The sequence below is a fragment of the Podarcis raffonei genome, chromosome 12, assembly GCF_027172205.1.
Source record: "Podarcis raffonei isolate rPodRaf1 chromosome 12, rPodRaf1.pri, whole genome shotgun sequence".
Taxonomy (NCBI): domain Eukaryota; kingdom Metazoa; phylum Chordata; class Lepidosauria; order Squamata; family Lacertidae; genus Podarcis; species Podarcis raffonei.
Window position 1 is genome coordinate 7,534,733 of NC_070613.1, and position 15,271 is coordinate 7,550,003.

General features: G+C 46.2%; 1 protein-coding gene across 10 annotated transcripts in view; it reads right to left on the minus strand.

Moving 5' to 3' along the window:
- The window catches only part of ADCYAP1R1 (ADCYAP receptor type I), a 141,780-nt gene extending 131,235 nt beyond the window's left edge, over positions 1 to 10,545 (minus strand). For 3 of the 10 annotated variants that reach the window (XM_053359204.1, XM_053359203.1, XM_053359207.1), the window contains exon 1: positions 9,482 to 9,712. The gene's annotated coding sequence lies outside the window, so the exon portion shown is untranslated. Of the gene's footprint in view, positions 1 to 9,481; positions 9,714 to 9,935 lie in introns of those variants that run through there. The other 7 variants (XM_053359206.1, XM_053359205.1, XM_053359201.1 and 4 more) reach the window with 6 other exon arrangements.
- Positions 10,546 to 15,271: the final 4,726 nt, after the last annotated feature.

Sequence of the window (15,271 nt, forward strand, 5' to 3'; positions counted from 1 at the left end):
AAACAATAAAATAGCACGGCACTATTAAAAGCCTTAAAACAAACAAACAAAATCAGTCGCCAAAGGCCTGTCAGAATAAAACAGTCTTCACCTGCCACTGGAAGAACACAAGAAGGAAGCCAGTCTTGCTTCTCTGGGGAGAGAGTTCCACAGTGTGGAAGCAGCCACAAATCAGGGCCCTTTCTCTGGTCCCCTCTAAGCATGTCTGCGAAGGTGGCGGAACTGAGAGAAGGCCCCCCTCACTGAAGATCTCAGATCCCAGGCAAATTCATATTGTGATGGCCTGCGACTGGGGCTCAGACTCGGAACCGGAGGAGTCTCGGTCCACACCAGATCCTCTGCCTCAGCCGGCATCTGAACCAAGTCTGGGCTTGATCCTAAAGAGTCCCAGTCTGCACAGGTTCTCCTGCAACAAACGCCAGCTGAGCCGAGTCAGGGGCCTGAGCCTGCCCTGGCTCCAGATGTGAGGATGACCTTGAAGCCTTCAGCTGGGCCATCACTTACAGCTGCTCCACTACCGGTTTGCTCAGGGGAGGCTGAGGCGGCCTCTGGGTCTAGTAACCCACCAATGTCTCCCGAGCTGCAGAGACTCAGGTCTGAGAGAAGGAGAGACCTGAGTACTCGCAGGAGGAGTGCTGGCCTTTGGGCGAGACAGGGAGGTGAGTCGCCGGGGGATCAGGACCGGCCGTTACCCTGTCAGAGATAAAAGGCTGCGGGACCCGCCTCAGGTTGCGGGAGCAACATTGCTACTTCCTGCCACCTGCCTGTTACCCTGTGCCTGGCCTTGCCTGGTTTCTTGCCTTGGCCCTGTTGAACTGACTCCTTGTGGAATCCTTGGATTTAGGACCGGACCTGGACCGCGTTGCTCGGGTTAACCCCCGGGCCCAGCACAAAGATCCATGACAGGGTCTTCTTGGTGGTGTTTCCCCCTTTGTGGAATGCCCTCCCTAGAAAGGTGATTTGTCCCCTTTGTTCAGGAGGAAGGTAAAAGCATCCCTGTCTACCCAGGCATTTGGCTCTAGCGCCACCTACTGCTGGTCTCCCCGCCTTCTGCCCTACCGGTCCCAATGGGCACCACTCAATTCAGCGCTGAATATTCTAAGTGAGAGATCCTTTAGGAAGGGGCCGTCAGTCACGCTAACAACCTGCTCTCTAGTAACGATGGGGTTTGAGTCGCATGAAAGACTTATGATATAATCCCCGTGGATGGAACAACCAAAATAAGGCAGGATGAGGTCTTCAGCTGACCCGCAAAGGCAGTCAAGTTGGTTTTGTGGCAGGAGTGAACTGTTGCTTATTATCTCTATATACGGTGGTACCTCAGGATGTGAACAGGATCCGTTCTGGAGCCCTGTTCACATTCTGAATGGAACGTAAGACACGAGGGTGCATCTACGCATGCACGGGTCACGTTTTGCCACTTCTGCGCATGCGCGTAACATCATTTTTAGTGTCTGCGCATGCGTGAGTGGCAAAACCCGGAAGTAACGTGCTCTGTTACTTCCAGGTTGCCACGGAGGGTAACCCGAAAGCGCTCAACCTGAAGCACATTCAACCCGAGGTATGACTGTAAAAAAAGGTAAAGGAGCCCTGGATGGTTAAGTCCAGTCAAAGGTGACTATGGGGTTGCGGCGCTCATCTCACTTTCAGGCAAAGGGAACTGGCATTATAAGGGGGGGGGGTAGAAGGCTTTTCTTTTCTCTGTCCCAAATCTTCCTAAATTCAATGGGGTGGGTTGTGGAGAGGAATGGAGAAAGACAGGAATGTTTTCTTCCCTGAACATCAGGGTTAACTTCCACCCAAGTCTGATTTGGGATGATTCCCTGCGACCCCAACCCAGATGGATTCTGAACACTCTCGGTGCGCCCCCCCCAACCTTCTCACGAGGCTTTTCAAGGCTGCAGCAGAGAGGATGGAATGGGGAACTTTCCTTCTGTGAACTTTGGGCAGATCCACACCACACAACTGAAGCTCATTCAGCAGCACACATGTAAACTGTGAAAAGTCCTGGGAACTGTAGTTCGATACGGTTGCTGGGAGTTGTAGCTCTGTGAGGGTGAAACTACAGTCCCCAGAATTCTTTGGGGGAACAAATGTGATATTTTGGTATGGATCTGCCCTTACTTGAGTTAAGCCACGTTGGGGTCCATAATGTTTAGTATATAATACCCAGATAATTTAAATCAGGCTGGGGAACCTCAGACTGAGGGCTGGCTGTCTCTCTATGAGGGCTAGGTCTCTCTATGTGGTCCCTGAGACTGCCCAGTTCACATGCCTCACCCTACTGGAACGTGACCTTGATCAGTGATGATGCTTCTTGTCTTGAGGAGTATTGAAATTAAAGGGCATGGCCGACTTAGGTTCATTCATTTCAATAGGTCTACTCTGTGTACAATTTAATTGGTACTTGCTTATCCTCGATAAACCCCCTTTTTATATTATAAACAAATAAATTTATTGCATTTCAATTTGCTATTTTGCACAATATGTTTTTGCCAACCTTGAATTTACAAAACAAAATTTTTTTCTCCTTCCAGTAGCACCTTAAAGACCAACTAAGTTAGTTCTTGGTATGAGCTTTCGTGTGCATGCACACTTCTTCAGATACCAGTGTGCATGCACACGAAAGCTCATACCAAGAACTAACTTAGTTGGTCTTTAAGGTGCTACTGGAAGGAAAAAAAATTTTTTGTTTTGACTATGGCAGACCAACACAGCTACCTATCTGTAACTTGAATTTACAGAACAGCATAAATGGTCTGAAGCTCAACATCAAAAAAACGAAGATCATGGCCACTGGTCCCATCACCTCCTGGCAAATAGAAGGGGAAGAAATGGAGGCAGTGAGAGATTTTACTTTCTTGGGCTCCATGATCACTGCAGATGGTGACAGCAGCCACGAAATTAAAAGACGCCTGCTTCTTGGGAGAAGGGCAATGACAGGCCTAGACAGCATCTTGAGAAGTAGAGACGTCACCTTGCCAACAAAGGTCCGTATAGTTAAAGCCATGGTTTTCTCAGTAGTGATGTATGGAAGTGAGAGCTGGACCATAAAGAAGGCTGATCGCCGAAGAATTGATTCTTTTGAATTATGGTGCTGGAGGAGACTCTTGAGAGTCCCATGGACTGCAAGAAGATCAAACGCATCCATTCTTAAGGAAATCAGCCCTGAGTGCTCACTGGAAGGACAGATCGTGAAGCTGAGGCTCCAGTACTTTGGCCACCTCATGAGAAGAGAAGACTCCCTGGAGAAGACACTGATGCTGGGAAAGATGGAGGGCACAAGGAGAAGGGGGCGACAGAGGACGAGATGGTTGGATAGTGTTTTCGAGGTTACCAGCATGAGTTTGACCAAACTGCGGGAGGTAGTGGAGGACAGAGGTGCCTGGCGTGCTCTGGTCCATGGGGTCACGAAGAGTTGGACACGACTAAACGACTAAACAACAACAACAACATAAATGTTTACAACGGTTATCTGAGTCTGGTGCATAGACTTCCCATTTGCTTTGCAGGTAAGCATTCCAAACAAGCAGCAGATTTAAATATATTATTGTTGGATCCATTAAAAAGAAATGTTCTGGCTGGATGTTGCCCAATTAAACCAGTGTGTGGTTAAGACAAATGCAAATCTGTTCTGCAAAAAAAAAAAAAAAACCCCACAATTGGTATTTGGTTTTTTAGAGTGCTTGCTCTTCAGTCAAAAAAAGCAGTTTTGCATCCCAGCAACTAAAACAAGACAGTCACTCAATCGAAAAGTCATGGCACAAAAGGAAAAAAGATTCAGGGAGGGAAGAGGTTGTGGAAAGCAAAACCCAGCACCAATCTTGAAAGTTATAGTAATAGCTCTTATATTGGCAAAATGTGTTACGGCTAAAGGAGCGATGTCTGCACTTGGCAAATGAAGGCATTTTCAGGTAATAGGATGACTTGGGTTTGCTGAAAACTGGGAGAAACTGTGACACACACACACACACCATTCAGGATGGGTGGAAGTTTTGTACTTAATAATACAAAATATCTGATCTGATAAGGAATGGAATGGGAACATCACAATTCATTTCTTGGTTTTGCCTCTCTGATATGTTTTATGCTTTATTTCATTAAAATAGCAACCCTGTGCCTTGTGGCTTTCCCCATTTTATCCTTTGGTGGCGTGTGAGGGTTGTGAATGGTTGCACAACCTTGCTGTGTGAAAACCAGATATCTGTGTTTGAACACAAAAGCGCCCTGGAACAGGGCGTCCTGTTCCCCAATTGGTCACCTTGGCTTCTAAAAGCCCCTTTTGCAAATGTCCATAGGCTTGGCATGTGCGTTTGTGTCTGTGGGGAACGGTGCCAGAACGATGGATGAAAACCGTGTGTTGTGTTCCAGACACACAGACAAAACAGCTCCAATCAAACACACCACAAGGGAGCCTGCCCTCCAGGGGAATCACTGAAACCTATGATCCAGTCATGCCCTATAGCGGTCGCGTTGTGGACAGAAGCCATTGCCCGTGTTAACTTAGTCCTGGAAATAGCCCTTAAATTATTGGATGTTTGGTTATATTCCCACGCCATGGGCCCTGGCACAGGGGCAATGTCTGCATGGTAGCCAAAAGGCTGTTGTTGCTACTCTGGAAGGAACGAAAGCACATCACTTAGCGATCAGGAGACTTATCTATTTTTGCAGCATTTGGAAAAAGCTACTTTTAGCAGATATCACAAAGAGAATAAACACTTGGGTATTTCAGAATTGTTTGCATGAACTACATGCCCAGCAACCTCTGCCGGAGCCTATCTCCTCTCCATCCTTTAACCCTTTGCTCTGTTTTTACCTGACGGCCAAAGTGAGCAGGGATGTTTACATGGCAAAAGGTACCCTGATTTTGCCGATAAGCCCAAATGAAATTAGCAAATGCAAGCAACTCACATGCGATGCTTGTTCTACGAAAGGACGAACTGGCGATACAAATTCTAACATTCCATCCGTGGGTCTCACCTTCTGACCCAGAATCCCATTTCTCCCCTAATCCTTGCTGCGGTTAATTGATGAGGAGGGAAATGCACTCTTAGCATGCTCAGAAGCTATTCCACATGTTGCAGGGTTTAACAATGACCATGGGAGGGGGAGACAGCTTCAGAAGAACAGTCATAGTTGGGACTGAATCCTGGATTTACCGCTACATATTTAGAAAGTGGAAAGTAGAATGATGCAGAGAATCAAAACCTGAGAAATCTGGTGGAGGAAAACAAGTCACATATTCCACAGAATATCCCCTTTACTAGTATAAGACAGTTACAGGGAACACTTATTTCAGATATTTATTCTGAACATATACTACTGCTCTAAGCTTCTAATGTTGTTGCTTTTCATACCCGAGACCCACCTATGGCCCCCAAACTACAAAACGGGCAGGAGCACTTTTAATATTTCGTTTATTTAATTTGAAGTATGCACATGCCATATTTCCATACAAATATTCCTGGGATGTCTTACGAAGGAAGAATAAAGCACAACCACAAAAGTGTTATGTTCGAGTTCCTCTGTCTGACAGTGTCTACCCCCTTCTTCACCTTCCATAAATTCTTTTTATCCTAATAAACATAAACAGAGGGAAACAGCCATCACAACCCATGAGTGGTCCTCAGTAGACTGGGGCGTGATCCAGTTACTGGGTGCAGCTGGCTAATTGAAAGTCAGTGCTCTAAAGCTGCCCTGTTTTTTCCTCAAAAAAAATTACAACCTAAGACACAACACACCTCACAAACTGCTTAGCTAACGCATTCCACAAATACCTAAAGCAATTGGGGGATATCTATATCCGAGTGGGGATATAGGTAAATTCTGGGAATGTCTAAAACTCATAAATATGCATCTGAATCTTGCTCAGTTAATATGTGACTGCAAATAACCAGAAGAAATGCAATTCCCACTATGAGTGACAGGCTAGCATATAAATGCTAGGAGGGTGTTGATTATCCACTAGATACTGCAAGTGGGTCGTATATTGTATACATATGGATTCCAGATAGAGGTATCACAGAGCTACATTTAAAGAACAATTCCCCTGCAAAGAATTGTTGGGCTATTGTTTACTACCCACCCTACGCACAGTTCAGCACCCTTAAAAATCACATATCCCAAGATTCTTGGGAGGGAGAGAGCAAATGTACTTTAAATGTATGCTGTACACACTGCCCCAGCGACGCCATTTGTATTCCGTAAGTTTTGGGTCCTTTTTCTTGCATATCCTATCCATACATGTGCACACAATGGACATATATATACCTGATCGTAGACTCTAGTCCACAGCCACATTGGCCACCACTGACCTGTTTGCTTTTCAGTCTCATTCAGATGTTTGGACATGAAAATGGACACCGATCAAACTTCCGGCATTCGCCTTGACAAATGCATGTAAAACTTAAAAACCGCAAATTGTGCTTACTTCTACAATACACAAGCCAATGAGAAATTCCAGTTGTAGCAATGGTTCCTCAGGACTAAGTCCCATCGGTCCCAACAGGACAGATGTAAGGCATCCAAGCATGGATGCTTAGCCTTGAGGCCAAAAAGGATGACACAAATATGCTTCGCTTCAGTTTAACAGGCTTGTGCCCATTTTCATAGCCACCGTCAGATCAATCAAAGGACCAGAACATTGAAATCTGCCTTGTATTGAAAGCAGGGAAACATTTCTTGCCCTTCCTGGAGATGCCAGAAATTTAACCTGGGACCTACTGAGCTCATATACTGATATCAGAACCGAGGAACAACTTTAATGGAGTGACTCCAGATTGCTCCCAGAAATGGGAACATCCTTTCCATTATGTTCATGTTTCAAAGCACACCTAATATTCTTCTCTCCCACTGTTTCTCATCACAAATATTCAGCAAGTATTGTTTAAATGAGCAGCAATATTTGTGTAACGTCGGGGACCAAATGGTAATCTTAGAAGCACATGGAGATTCTCCCCAAAGAGTAATATACGACTGGCACATCCAAGAATGTCAAGCCAGTTGAGATGGCTTATAAGGAGAATCTGGACCCACTGGGCATTTTATCATACGCGATGAGAGCAGCCCCACTGAGGTCAACGAGTAGGGCTTACTCTAAGTAAGTGTGCATAAAACAGCAGTCTCAAATCAGCTGGTGCTTCAGTGAGCTTGAAGGTAAGTGCAAAACACCGATTGCCCGACAATCTCAGCACTGGAGAGAGGTTCTAACGCACTTGCAGCCATCTCACGTTAAGAATGTTCATTGAGCCCATCAGGATTCAAATGCCCAACCTGAACATGGAAGCAAGCTGTTTTTGAGCTCAGCAGTTGCTAACCTGTGCTGCATTTTAGACTGGGGTTGCACAGATTATGTGGATCAGGGTTTCCATTGCCTTGACATCCCCAAAACCCTGGAGAGCAGCTGCCAAGTCAGTGTAGGTGATACTGAACCACATGGACCATTAGTCTGACTCAGTAGCTCCAGCACCCATATATGTGTGTGTGTGAATATGAATATAAATACACACCCACACACAAACAAGGTATGTATATTTGACTATGTCCCCTCTTGGGAGATGCAAAGGTGCTCACAATATTATTACACAAACAATGACTACTGATCTGAAGGGCTAAATATTCCATTCAGTATCAGAGGCAGCGTGACATGGTGAACGCACTTTGATTTGGAGGAAAAGCAAAAAAGAGGGCTTCTTGCACTTATTCGTTAAAAAAACCATTAATTTTATTTGTATGCCGCTTTTGCACACACACACACACACACACACAAGCAAACAAATCACACTCCAAGTGGCTTACAGAAAAGAAACAGAGATGCACTTCAAACGAGCACTACAATAACCATTTCATTATAACATAGGGAAACAATAGCAAATAGAATGGCATACCTACCCCCCGGCAAAAAACCCACCACATTCCAATGCTATAAATATAGCAACAAGCAGTATCTAATAGCAAAATTAACAAGGGAGCTTCATAGTTTCACCTTAGTCCTAGAAACACTCACAGTTCTTCAGACCTGGCTTGTTTTCCAGAGAAGTCTGTCTGGCCAGCGTGAGAAATGGGATTGTAAACTAGCTGGGCCTGAACCAGCAAGCCACTCCTTATACGCTGTACCTGGGGAATCCAGGGTTCAAATCCTGGCTCAGCCATGTAATGCACTGGGTGACCTTGGGCCAGTCACAGTCTTTTGGCCTAACCTACCTCACAGGGTTGGTGTGACTGGGGAAAAATGGGAAGAGACCTGCATGCACCACCTTGAGCTCCTTAAAGGAAAGGAGGAATCGAAACACAATAAAGAAATAACCACACTTTTCAACAAGCCCACATTAAATCCCAGCTTAAAAATAAAGCAAAACTTGTGTTTCCTACTGTTGGGGCTCAGGTGAGAGTTTTTGTGAGCTCCCACACATAATTATATAGAGAGAGGCTTCCCAAAGCCATCGCCTGAGCATTTTCCAGGGGATCATAATGTTATTCTGTGTTCCTTACCATGCATGCTGTGGTCCTGCACACAGACTTTCAGTTCAAGATGACACAGAAAGAGATAAATATTAGAATCGTTCTACTAAGGAGAGCATCAGTCGCAAGTGGAGTTTCAGACCTAAGCATCACACATCCACCTTCTTAAGCAAAAAACTAGGACAACTTTGCAAAAGGGTTTCCTTAATCCCTTACGTATTTAAACTGCAGCTGCACAGTATGGTTAGTTGCATTTATTCATGCTTTTCTCCCAAGGAAAAATGCCTGGAAGCACCTTACAAATCCACAAAAGGCCAAACCAGCCTTGACCATCATTTTCAAACCAAAAGCGCTGGAAACATCGGAACCAGCTGCCCGAACGGCGATGTGGGGAAGCGCATAAAAGACGCACACGAAAACACACACGGATCCATTCGGAGGAAAGTTTTAACCCTTTCATCCTCCGAGGGATTCCTTCTCCTCCTCCTCCAAATTATTTTTAGAAAATAAACCTACTCGCCTCAAGGAGAATTGCAGCGTTTAATTCCCAGCCTCCAGTAAATCTCGCTGGATCCACAACAAGCCCTTTCAGCAACGTCCATTTGTTTTCAAAAGCAATGGAATTACTTAATCGGAAGAGGTTTGAATGCAATCTTCATCTCACGCCGAAGTCAATGTCAAAACTCCCATTTCCTTTGACTGGCTGTGCCTTCCACGCAGCCCCTTCTAAACACCCAACCCTGTGGCGGTCTAAAATCCCTGGAAACCAACGGCTCAACCGGTTTGTGAATCGGGTTATTTGTTACCTATCAGTCTGGGCTGTTTGGTTTGTTTTATTTGCAAATTACCAGCCATGTTGCATCGAAAGGAGACGTGAGCTACATACCAACACGCTGTCCTGGGAGCCTGGCTCGGCTTTATCTCCTCCCCTCCCCCCCCACCTAAAATCCATATATTTAGACACACTCCACTTTCATCACCCCAGTTATTATTTTTTTTAAAAAAGCCGAGCCCATATCACCTCTCCATCCCGGCATGGTTCTTGCGGAGGTCGCCAAAGAGCGCGCCCGCGCATTTGCGCATCTCCGCCTGCCCGTTGCATTCGTCCTCCAGCTGTGTGTTTGTGTCTCGTTGTGTGTGATCCCTATGCAAGAATTTAATTCCCAGGCAGAAGTGGAAGCCCGAGCACGCCGCCGTCCTGCAGTATCGCCGCCCGCGCCGGCTCGTCGCTCGCTCGTCTCCCTCCCCCGTTTTAATTCCCGCAAACCTTTCCAGATTTTTTCCCCCTTCAAAGCATCGACTTTGCAAGAAAAGCGATTCGTGCAAGCGAGTCTCTCTCATTTCCCTGATTCCTTAGCCTCCAAAACACACACACACACATACACACGCTCCAATCTCCTGTAGCCCAACAGGAACGGGGTGAATTATCTATGGATGGGGTGACCCGTAGCTTCGAGGGCGTAGGGTTGCCTTACCATTGCAGTCCCAAGGTGGAGATCCCACGATCGGCAGCTGGACGCCCTTGGATCTCCAGCCGAGGAAGGCGAACTGCAGTCTTGTCTGGAGCAGTCCTCGGCGGCTGGGGCTCCTTTAGCGAAACGAGAGAGATTTCAAAAGGGTCTTTCCTCCCCACGGTTTGGCGAACAGCTGCTGCAATGGCATCAGTGCATTGCAGTGCAAAAAAACCCAAAAAACTGTCCAGACAAGCAGAGAAAGATATGTGTGTGTGCGTGCTCGCTATTATTATTTTTTAAATAAATAAATCAGAAATCAACTCGGCTGCGAAGGAATTAACATGCACTCCCAGTCCTCAGCGCTGCCTAGCGCCTTGAAACGAGGGACCAGGAGTTGCCACGCCGTTGGGACGTGCCCGCGAAGGCATTTGCCTCGAAAAAAAATATTTATACTGAGGGTGGAGCGCTTTGTGGGTTTTTAAAACTTATTTCCTTTGAAATGGGGTGGTTTTTAATTATATCATTTGCTTGCTTCGCGCTTTTTTTTTTTAAGAGAGTTTGATCCCGATCAAGGAAGATGCGAAGCCGAATCCGGATCTAAGAAGAAGGTCTCTGTGCGCAAACCTGCCCAGGCAGGACTGCCCGGCTCTCGCGCGTCCTGCAGAAAAATTGCCAAGCTTTTCCTCGCCCTGCAAAGAGAGGGGAGGGGGAGAGAAGGGGGGTATGCGATGGGAAGAGGCCTGAGCCAATGGCTTGAGAGGGGTAGAGAGAGGAGAGCCAATGGGCTGGAGGGAGAGGCGTGGCCTATTCAAACCAGCTGTTTAAGTCAAACTCTTGGTATCCAAAACTGCGTTCAGATTCTTTCTCTCTGAGTTAAAGGTTGCGCGGAGCTGGAAAGTGGATGATAGCTTCATGAGGACTGCCGGCATGAAAGTCTTCTTTGACTTTGAGAAAGAGAGAGAGAATATCAATCCATCAGTTTACTGTACTAGCCAAGGTAAAGGGACCCCTAACCATAAGGTCCAGTCATGACCAACTCTGGGGTTGCGGCGCTCATCTCGCTTTATTGGCCAAGGGAGCCGGTATACAGCTTCCGGGTCATGTGGCCAGCATGACTAAGCCGCTTCTGGCGAACCAGAGGAGCGCACGGAAACGCCGTTTACCTTCCCGCCGGAGTGGTACCTATTTATCTACTTGCACTTTGAAGTGCTTTCGAACTGCTAGGTTGGCAGGAGCAGGGACCGAGCAACGGGAGCTCACCCCGTCGCGGGGATTCGAACCGCTGACCTTCCGATCAGCAAGCCCTAGGCTCTGTGGTTTAACCCACAGCACCACCCGCGTTCCATGTACTAGCCAAAGGCCATGACAAATCAATACCATGCCATCAGTTTAAAATTTAACTCAAACAGCTGCAAATAAAAACGGCAGCCAAGACAACTGATAACAGCAATACTAACACAGTTAAACTAATCAAATTTCAGTTTAGACCTTGGAAAACCCCTTACAATTCACAGCAATTTTATTCGGTTCCTAATTTATTATTATTATTATTATTATTATTATTATTATTATTATTATTATTATTATTATTTTGCCACTGGAGAAAAAAAGCTACTTTAGGTGTCACTAAGACATTGTTGTCACACAGCAACCCCTGAACCCTTTCTATCAGGGAGAGCCTGTTTTCTTGTACCAACAGGGATTTTAGAAAATGCCTCTTTGGATCATTGTGTAAAGGACAAGTGGACATATAATGAGGAATATCTTCCACCTGAGGCTGAAAAAGAGATTGTATATAACTATATATAGATACAATGGCAAGAGGAGGAGTCACCCAGTGTGGTTTATTCCCAGTGAAAATCGTCAGTGCCCTTTACTCTGACGGGTCATGAAGTTTTGACTTCAGATTTCCATTCAGTCTATGAAATTCAAGTACTACTCTTGAGCATTCAAGTGATTCCTCATCTCTATAGTTCCTTTTCTGTGCCCCGAGAGTATGACTCCAACCCAATCATCCTTTTATAGGACTATACTTGAAATTTATAGCATTCTAGAGGTTTGCTGTGTTTTCCAAATGATAATTAAGATCAGAAGAACCCCGGAGAGCTAGTGTGGTGCAGCGATTATAAGACCCAGGTTCAAATCTCCACTAGGCCCTGAATCTCACTGGGAAATCATAAGATAGCTACTCTTCCTCTGTTTAACCTTCCCCAGGGACGCAGGTGGTGCTGTGGGTTAAATGACAGAGCCTAAGACTTGCCGATCAGAAGGTTGGCAGTTTGAATCCCCGCGACGGGGTGAGCTCCCGTTGCTCGGTCCCTGCTCCTGCCAACCTAGCAGTTTGAAAGCTCGTCAAAGTGCAAGTAGATAAATAGGTACTGCTCCAGTGGGAAGGTAAGTGGCGTTTCTGTGTGCTGCTCTGGTTCGCCAGAAGCGGCTTAGTCATGCTGGCCACATGATCCGGAAGCTGTATGCCGGCTCCCTTGGCCAATAAAGCGAGATGAGCGCCGCAACCCCAGAGTCGGCCATGACTGGACCTAAAAGTCAGGGATCCCTTTACCTTTACCTTTTTACAGGGCTGTTGTGAGGATAAATTAAGGGGCAGGGAGAGAACCGTCCATGTACAGTGGTACCTCGGGTTACAGACGCTTCAGGTTACAGACTCCGCTAACCCAGAAATAGTACCTCAGGTTAAGAACTTTGCTTGAGGATACGAACAGAAATCATGTGGCTGCAGCAGGAGGCCCCATTAGCTAAAGTGGTGCTTCAGGTTAAGAACAGTTTCAGGTTAAGAACGGACCTCCAGAACGAATTAAGTTCTTAACCTGAGGTACCACTGTACTGTATGCCACTTTGAGATCCTTGGAGGATATATATGAGTAAATATTTGACTTATAATTGTTTTACTTTTGAATGGCAGTAGTTACGACCGCCACAGACTTGATAAGCAGCACAGAAAGCGGGAAACATTATATGTGAGCACCATCGTTTGTGTGGGGATCTCAGGCAAGACTTATCATCTGCAAAGAAGCAGGGAGGTGATTTGTATGGGAGAAGGAAGGTTGTAGCTTAGGGCGTAAGAACATAAAAGGAGCCTGCAGGATCAGGCCAACGGCCCATCAGAGCAGCCACTTTGAAAAAAGGATGCTGGACTTAGATGGGCCATTGTTTGGATCCTGTGGGGCTCTCCTCATGTTCTTTTCTCCAAGAGCGTTGGCAGTGGTGGTGGTGTCTCCCTTTCCTATCTTTACGTTCTTAACCTGCTTCAGAGGTTAAATTGTGTTAAGTTGTGGGTGAACATATCAGGCGGCACAGCGATTCTTCAGACAGCTCTTGTTTATTCACAGGCCAGAACAGAACAGAACTGAAGGGTTCAGCCAATCTGCTTATATAGAGCTCAACTACAAAGCAACAGCAACAACTTTCTGTAACTACCCAATCACTGAACATCACTTTCAATTCCTTATTTGCATATGCGGACCTGAGTGAAAACTATCTACAGTATCCCCCTGCTGGCCCAGGGTGAGAACTTCAGTACATAGCAACTTAAAAAAGACAACAAAATGATTTGGACTCCTCGGCAGATTTTGAATAAACATCAACAAATTTATTAGTAGAATATATGAAAGATAAGGCAATGATTTGTACAATTTTATAAAATGCAGAGAATAAGATGTGCAAATAAATCAGAGAGGGAAGCAGAGGGAAGTCCTTAGTGTGTGGGAGAGGGAGGGATGGGGGGAAATAAAAAGGGGGGATGTAATTGGATATATGGATTGATAATTTGTTCTGTTAAAATAAAATATATATTAAAAAAAAGAAACTAAAACTATCTGGCTCTGCTTGCCATTGACTGGGTCAATCTGCCTTTGGGTTCCCTGTCTCCCACCCCATTCATTGCAATGGGCAACCGATGATTCTTTCCTATATTTTCAAGGAACAATGATATCCAAAGGCACTATCTGGACCAGTACTGTAATTACTGGGTAGCGATCTTAAATCTTGTCTTTGCCCATGGAGTTTTCTTGGCAGGGATACTGGAGTGGCTTGCCGGTTCCTGCTCCAGGTGGATCACGTTTGGTCAAAACTCTCCACTATGACCTGTCCATCTTGGGTGCCCTGCACGGCATAGTTCACAGCTTCTCTGAGTTATACAAGCCCCTTCGCCACAGCAAGGCAGTGATCCATGAAGAGTCCAGGAGACTCTTGAGAGTCCCATGGACTGCAAGAAGATCAAACCTCTCCATTCTTAAGGAAATCAGCCCTGAGTGCTCACTGGAGGAAATTATAGAAGAGCCTTCTGGGATTTCACATGTCCATGCATAACAGGGGGGCTCAATGGTCTCTAGAAAGTACCCCCCATTTAATTATCTTTAAATCGATTTTGCCCATCCCAATATCTACCAACCTGTCAGGGAACTGACATCAAAGATCAACGGAGAGGGAAGTCGCTCCGAGGATGCAGGGGAGGGAACCAGCAAGGAGAGAGGGAGAGCTTCTGCTGGGGAAGGAAACCAAGATGACACCAGGAAGAAAGGGGAGGCTGAGAGTACTTCGGAGGGAAGGCTCCGAGACTCTTCCAGTGAGATCAGTGGGGAGAGCGCAGGACCTCCGCTTGGCACGCCTACTCTGCGCAGAAGGCTTCCGCGCAGAGAAGCTAGGCGGAGATTGGGGGTCAAGGAATTTTTATGTTGGAAGAAGTTCAGGAAACGCCCACTGACGGATTCTGGCAGTGATTAAGACAGTCGCGTTTGCAAGGCGCTGTCAAACCAGAGAAAGTTTGAGCTATATAACCTGCTTGGAGCAGTTTGGAGTTTTACGCATGAGCAACACCATTTCCCATTACACAACCTCTTATGATTTGAGATGGTCTTCTTATGTAGACATTTGTCTGACAATTATGCGATTTTTTTACTGGCCCACCTGATCTTTTCATGCATGTAGATTTCATTCGCAGATAGACTGCACTATGGGCTTTATAGTCTTAGGCAGGGCTCAGCAAAAGTTTTCAGTAGGGGGCCGGTCCACTGTCCCTCAGACCTTGTGGGGAGGGGGCAGGCTATATTTTTTTTGGGGGGGAATGAATTATTTTTGCCCGCCCACAAAGAGGCCTGAAGATGCTTCGCTTGAGCTGTCTCAGTTGTCGTCCCAATAGCTGCAGTTGGGCTTCTCCAGCCAGCCAGGCACCATCTGGGGTAGGAGGTTCCATTGGCTGGTGAAAACAGAAGCAGCAGCCCCGGCGGAGGAGAAGCGGACAGAGGCAGGGGAACCAGGGTGTTGTCAGAGCTTTTACTCTGCCTGCTGCTTCCTGAGAGGCAACGCGGAGAAGAAGACAGAGCCGCCCGCCAATGCACAAG